This window comes from Aythya marila (assembly GCF_965140915.1).
Source record: "Aythya marila genome assembly, chromosome: 14".
NCBI lineage: Eukaryota > Metazoa > Chordata > Aves > Anseriformes > Anatidae > Aythya > Aythya marila.
This window is the reverse complement of record NC_139055.1, coordinates 7818088-7825180: the sequence shown is the minus strand read 5'-3', so window position 1 is coordinate 7825180 and position 7093 is coordinate 7818088. Positions and strand designations below refer to the sequence as shown.

The 7093-nt window shown below is 48.1% G+C and overlaps 1 long non-coding RNA gene across 1 annotated transcript; it reads right to left on the bottom strand.

Moving 5' to 3' along the window:
* Window positions 1-1264: 1264 nt before the first annotated feature.
* LOC309883376 lies at window positions 1265-5770 on the bottom strand. The gene is made up of 5 exons (XR_014318443.1): window positions 5434-5770; window positions 4765-4863; window positions 3123-3225; window positions 2452-2518; window positions 1265-1852 (listed from the first exon to the last, which is right to left on the bottom strand). It is a non-coding gene; the product is annotated as an uncharacterized lncRNA (long non-coding RNA).
* Between the last annotated feature and the right edge of the window lie 1323 nt (window positions 5771-7093).

Genomic DNA, 7093 nt, shown 5'->3' with positions numbered 1-7093 from the left:
CAATTCTATGCAGGTGTGGACAAAAAGGCTCCTGCAGAGACTCAGTAACTGCACTGAGGCTCCGAGTTATGAGCTGAAGCAGAAATAACAGTGATTAATAGCCCAGCACTTGTACTGACTTGTTGTGTACAGATGAGAAAAAATATCCTGAAAAAAAAAAAGTCTTAGAGAAGAAATCACTTGAGGGGCATTTCTTCCCAAAGTCCCTGCTTTTCCCCAAAGCACCTGCCTTTGGACTGGGACAAGGGATCTGCAGGACAGCCAGAACCTGTGCTCTTGTGCTCATGTCCACACCACTGCCAGCCTGCAGTCCTTGCTGTCTCACCTACCAGAGACCCTGCCAGGCCTTCTCCTGGACAGCTGGACCCCTTTCCACCATCTCCCCTCCTGATCTCCCTTAGCTTTTGACCTGACACAGGTATCAGCTAGCACAAGCCTGATGAAGCCTCTGTCCTGCAGTCCCCAGCCTCAGCCAAGGTCTGCCACAGCCCGCCGCCAGTCCGAGGCAGCCCAAGCTGCAGCGAGCTGAACGCTGCCCTCGCTCAGATCTGTTCTCATCTTCTCCAAGGTAAACAGCCAGAGTGAGGAAACTCAGTAACAGAGATGTTTTTCTTCCTCTCCTCCAACAGAGCAGTCACTTACAAAAGCGCGTTGTCACCAAGAAAGGGATTTCAATAAAGTTTCCATTTCAAGACTGCTTGCTTTGGATAACTGCCATGGGCTTTATCTTGCTCCCTGTTTCTCTTGCCGATAAAGTCGATACATTTCCAAAGAACAGCATGCATTTTGTTTTTTTTTTTTTTTTTTATCAGACAAAGGATTTAGGAGGCAGAAGCGTCTGCATTGAAAGCAGAGAGCAAACCCAAGTGTGCACAGCCTGCCAGTGCTCCAGGCAAAGCGCAGCCTTCGGTGCATCCACAGGAGCTGAGGACACTGAAATGTGGCTCCTTGCCAGACACCCACCGCATTTCTGCTTTTTTCCTCCTCACACAGAGGAAGGAGAGCATGGCAGTCTTCGGAGCAAGCCTCCCACACTTTTTCTTTGATAATACAGAGAGGAAAAAAAGCACAACCTTTAGAATATGCTTAGCAACTTCTGGAGGAGGCTGGGTGTCTGTGGAAAAGCCAAGACACGAGGGCCTGTCCCACAGAAGCCAGGTCACTGCAGCTCAGAGCTGAGAGATGCTGGGCTGGAATAAGTGTGTGAGGGGAGTGCTCAACAAAATACAATATTCAAGACAGACAACATTATTCGTGTTAAATGTGTGATTCAAACCCTTTCAGCACACATCAAAACTCCAGAGCTGCCTGTGGAACAGAAGAGCAGGGCAAGACTCAACTCAGAGAATGCCTACCCAAAGACATCTGGACGAGGGAGAAATGAAGTAGTCATCTGCGGACTGATCCTTTTTGCCTCAGGTCTATGGCTACTGTTAAGAGAAAAGGGAAACTGCAAGCAGCTAGAAGCAGCCCAGCACCATTCAGCCTCTTCATCTTTCCCCTAAATCCACCTGCTAAAGCAGAGGTGGGTTAGGGCATCCTGAGGGCAGTCCATCAATATCACTGACCAGTGGACTCATCATTATTTCTCCTCCCGCACAGAGGACCAGAGCTTGGTCTCACTGTAACCCACTCCCAACTTACCAGCCCATGCCCCAGCCTGTGATGTACCTCCTCACTCAAACAGGAGAATTTCCTTTCCAGTTCCTGCTTCTCCTCAGCCACTTGCTGTTTCTTCACCTCTGGGATCTCCTCACCACGTGCATCAAGTACTTGCTCCATGAAGTCCCTTTTCATCCTCTTCATTTGGATTTGCAGCTCTTGCTGTGCAGTCAGTCAGTTCTGGGTCCAGCTGCAGAGGCAACGAACAGATGGGCTGAGCAGGGATGTACAAAGAATATGTATGGATAGGGAGGGGGGCATCCTATTTTTGCTCTCCAAAACCTCAACCACCTGGCCATCATGCAGATTAGCTATCTAATCCAAGAGGCCAAAATAACTCATAGCTGATCTCCACTCCGGTAGGGATGGACCCCAGGTTTCCCAGACCACATACACTGGTGCAGCAACACCTTGCTTGATGGGAAGAAGTCAGATTTGGCACAGCCTGGAGACTGCTGCTCACCTGGCAGTGACAGGAACTGTATTTTTCAATTACATCCCATCACAGCTTCAGTTTCCTGTCAAATTGCAGGTGACTGTCTGACTGGCTGTGAGCTCAAGACAGGGAAGCCCCATGCCCACAGCTCAGATGTTGTTTTCCCTCATTGTGACAGATGCAACATTTTTGTTAATTAAGATGCAAACACATGCTCTTCCTCAGAGAGGTCAAGCATAACGTGTACAGCAGTAATTAATTAAGCAGGAGTGACTGGCAGCACTTGTAGTCCAGCATCGGGTACAACAGGCTTCATTTTGATTCCTGCTATCCTAGCTGTTACCCGACCTCACCATCAGCCAAAAACCACTTTCTCCAGTTCCACCACTCTGGCTTCATTTGGTTTATCAATCCAGTTATCTAAAAAGGAAAGGAAGGGAAATACAATTAAAGAAAAAACACTTTTGTAAACACATTCCCCTGTTCTTTCTGCAGTATTGCCACAAGCCCACAATACCCCAAACCACTCCCTGCAGGGCTATGCTCTGCCCCTGCCAGCAAACCCCATCTGCCCACTCTTGTACTGCTACTGCAGCACCTCTGCCTGCAGACTGACTTGCCCTTCCCTGTGGGAGGACACTGCAAGATATTGGCTTCTTTTGGAAGCTGCTGTCAATAAAAACACTAAACCCTGGCAGCGCTCCCAGCCCAGACACAGCAGCATCCTGGATCTGATACAAGTGGCATCGCTGTGCCTCAAGCCAGGGGCAGGCATGGCCCAAAGAGGGTAGTGAACAGCAGCCTGGAGCCCTGTCCTGTGTGCAGGGTAGGGGTGGGAGCAGAAAACAAATACCAAGACAACAAACAGCTCAGCTCGAGGAAAAAACATGGGGAAAAAAAGCAGAAAGCTTAGATGACCAACAGCTCCAGTGAGGACAGGGATGAAGAAACAGGATTTGCTCTAGAACCATGATCGACATGGCAGGTTTCATCTGCACTACAACCAGTGAAGGGACTTACTCACCAGCCACTCAACGTTCCTGGCAAGGTGCTTGCACGTGAAGCCAGGAGCAGCTCCGTTCTTGTACAGCATCATTTGTGAGACGCATTCACCAATCAGCTTCTAACTGTGAGGTCCGTGGCAGGAGACAAAGCAACAAAGCATTAATATTCTTACAGTGAAGTATCTGTTGGCAAGCTTTTGTAAATGTGCCAAATCAATTTTTAAAGATTTCAGAGAATAAGACCACACAATTAAATAAGAAAAACATAGAAATGCTTCTCCATGACGGACGAGCTAGCAAGCAAGCTAGCCAGAACTTCTCCAAGTAGAAACATGGTGAAGAGAGAAGAAAAAAAGAGGTTTAAAAGCAAGTCATACAAGCATGGGAAGGATGTGGAGGATTCTGTCGTTTACCATCTACTGAAAGAAGGTTGGGGCCATCTGAATCACAGAATGGCTTGAGTTGGAAGGGACCTTAAAGACCTCCAACTGGGTGACGCCATCCACTAGATCAGGCTGGCCAAGACCCCATCCAACCTGGCCTTGAACACCTCCAGGGATGGGGCATCCATAATCAAAAATCAGCCTTTTAGTAAGGTATGCTCTCCAGGCCAGTATGTGGCAATAGGGCCATTCCTCAAAATCTGAATTTATTTTTCATTCTTTGACACCTCTAACGATATAAGGTACTGCCTCTCCACCTGTCTTCTCTCTTGCTAAGAATCCATTTTAAACTAATTGAGGAATACCCAAAACACTCATAACACATCAGGGATTTCTTAATAGACAAACATTTTTTACTGAACAACAAAGAATACTTTCAGAAACCATATAAAAACTGTGAAGAGATACCTCATGGTACCTAAGTGCAGAACTCCATAGTTCCTTCTGTTCTTGTAAAACCAAGCTAAGGAGGATGACCAAGTGAAGAAACAGAGGACAAATAAAGCAGAACCTTTACTACAATTAAAGATTGACCTAATTACTGCACGATCCACCACGTCTCTGAAGTCCTCCTGCAAAGCTTCCATAAGCAACCAACCAAATAATTGTGGTGCAATATATTACTGAAGAGCCCACTGAAGAAAAGCACAGCAGCTGTAAAACTCTTGGAGCCATGCTCAGAAGCAAAGCACCGTTTACCATTTAGGACAGATGCTATTACACAAGGGTGGTGCCAGATACAGCTCCTATTAAACTTATCCAATATTTGTAGTCTCATTTGAGAGTTAAAATACACTGGGGGAGAAGCCAGAGATGTGGCTCTACCCAAAAACTGCTTTCAGCCTACGGAGGCAAGTTTGCTTTCTCTTTCCCCTAAACACTGTCAGAAGAATAATCCATTTCCCAGGTAAACCCCAAAACTATTTATGGGGTTTCTAGAAGAGAATGAGCAATTCAGGTGCCATAAAAAAAAAAAGAAAAAAGGTATCAGAGCTACGAAGGGAAACCATTTTCAAAACACTAATGGGAAAACCTAGAAGCAGAATTAGAAACACCATACAAACCTCAGCAGGTGAGCCTCCCCCCAGGACCACAAACACCATGGCTGGTGATCGCCTCCCAGCACCCTACACCGAGACCACGCAAGGAAGGAGCCACGCACCCCCACGTCCAGAGGCACGCAGGGTACCTCGCAAGTAGTTTTTTGGTGATGCCTGACCTGGTCCAACACCCGCTCGCACAGGATCCAGCCTTCAGCCGCCTTCATCCCGCCGTGAAGAGTCAGGGAGCAGCCACTGGGCTCAGACACGCACTGCTGCTGGGGATCAGACCACAATTAATTAATTCCCTGTGGTGTGGAGCTGCCCAAAGCAGGCACAGGCTCACTGCTGTGGGCACTAAGACGTTTTTGGTTATGTATTGTTTTGAACTGGTAAAGCTCAGCAGAACAGTTTATGACCTGTTGCGAATTAGCCCTGAAATAGCAGGGGCAAGGGCAAATCTTGTAGATTTAAAAGTTAATTGAATTAAATTAGCATTAAACATGCACCATTACGAGATTAGGCCGAAGGCTTACAGCAAGGCACAAGGACATCTAATGCCTAGGTAGAAATCCTTGACACTTCCTCTATTTTAGTCTATAAAACGATAATCCAAAGAGCTACAATAAAGCTTTTAAACAGCAAATAAAAAGCAAATTAACAAGGAAGGAAAGGTCCCAGCTCTGTCCAAGCCCAAGCAGGGGACAGGAGGCTGACATGGGGAGGAAACAGGCTCCAGGAACACCAGAACCTCCTGGCCCAGCTGCACCGTGCGAGCAGGGCACAGCCCCAAGCCCCAAGGGAGGGGGCATTGCTCAGTGTCCCAGCCCTGTGTTTTTAAAACTTACCTTCCCCTACTACGGATGTGATTTCATAGACCTGTGTTTTGGCTGGAAGAGGTGAGTTTGTTGTTTTCTTGATTCCAAAAACACGAACAGGAGGGAAGCCTGCCTTCCAGCCCACACTGGGCAGTGGAGAGCAGAAACAGGAAAATCCTACCCACGGTGCGGGGTGTGGATCACATCAAAGGCTGCTGGGTGAGACGAACAAGAAACAAGAAGGCATCATTAGTTTCTGTGTGCCACTAGGAAAACTTGCTCTGTAATTATTAACCATTGCCCAATCCAGCATTTCCAGGAACTGGAAGAGGAGATTTTATGAGCACAAAGCTCTCTTCACCAAGGGGAAAACAGCTCTTAAATTACCTGATCGGAGCCTGAAGCCCCTCAGTTTTCTCACTAACTAACTGCAGACTAAAGGCAGAGACCAGCCAGTGACTTGCCTCCCCCTCCTCAGAGGACATGAAGATTTCTGTCAGTACCACCCAGACACTGGGTCGCTTCCAAGCGAGCTCAGCAGCTCCCAGAGCTGAATGCCACGGGATGGCTGGGCAGGGTGAGGAGCAGGAACCAGCCACCAACCTGTCGTCACCGTCCTCACCGAATCAGGCTGGGGCTCTGCCTCCCCTCTTGGCACCACAGGCGAGCTCTGGAGAAGCTTCCGAGGCTGGACTTGGGGTTTCCATTGATGGAAACCTGAAACAAAATGATAGGGAACAGCGTGGGTACCACAGTGCTCAACTGTTTTGGTATTAGACATGATCCTGAAGGCAAGGTAAGGAATAAAAATAGACCAGCTTAACTACGTGTTCTGAAGAAAATTAGTTTAATTCTATTAATTATAATTGATGATTTTAATAATTATTTTTGATTATTATTTCTAACATCATGTAGGCATTTATTCCACACGTTTCTTCCAAGGGAGATGCAAATGTTGCAAATGCACAGCAGAGCTCAGCTTTTTGCACTGCCCCTTCTTTCTTTACGAGGCAGAACAGCCTCAGGAGCTGGATTTGGGATGAAAAAAAGGAACAGGAGAGCCCAGATGCTGCAACAGAGAGGCTGGGCCATGACAGGAGCAGGAAAGACTCACCTGGAAGCCTGAGCACACAGCAGCAAACACAGCAGCAAACAGGCATCTAATGAAGAGGGGACAATGTGCAAGCTTGCAGACAGTTAGTGCATGCTTGCAAACAATGGAAATTGATTACATTGCATTTAATCATCAGCCACACTCAGATGAAGCAAAAATCAAATTGTGCAAAAGTGTTTGAGAGGACTGGAGATGCAGCAACGCACAGCTGCTGAGGCTAAAGCAGGCTTCACGAGCAGACCTTACCTGAGCTGGAGGTCCTGCGCTGAGCCACGGTGTGCCTCTGTCACTGGAGCTGGCTGAGATCAGCCCAAGCTGCAGCACGAAGCTGGCTGCTGGAGCCTCAGGAGTGGCAGGAGGGAAGCCAGGCTGCTTGCAGGCTCTGGTGAGTCCTGGTCTCCAGCACCACCGGTCTGAGGGCCTGGCATGGGGAGGCCAAAGCCCTCTGGGCCTCCAGATGGTGTGTGTGGGGTTGCTTACCTACTGCATGCCTGTGACCGTGGGACGAGCCTTTTGCAGGTCACGGCATCGCTGTGCCACCACCTGGCCCCACACAGAGATGAACATTCACGAGCC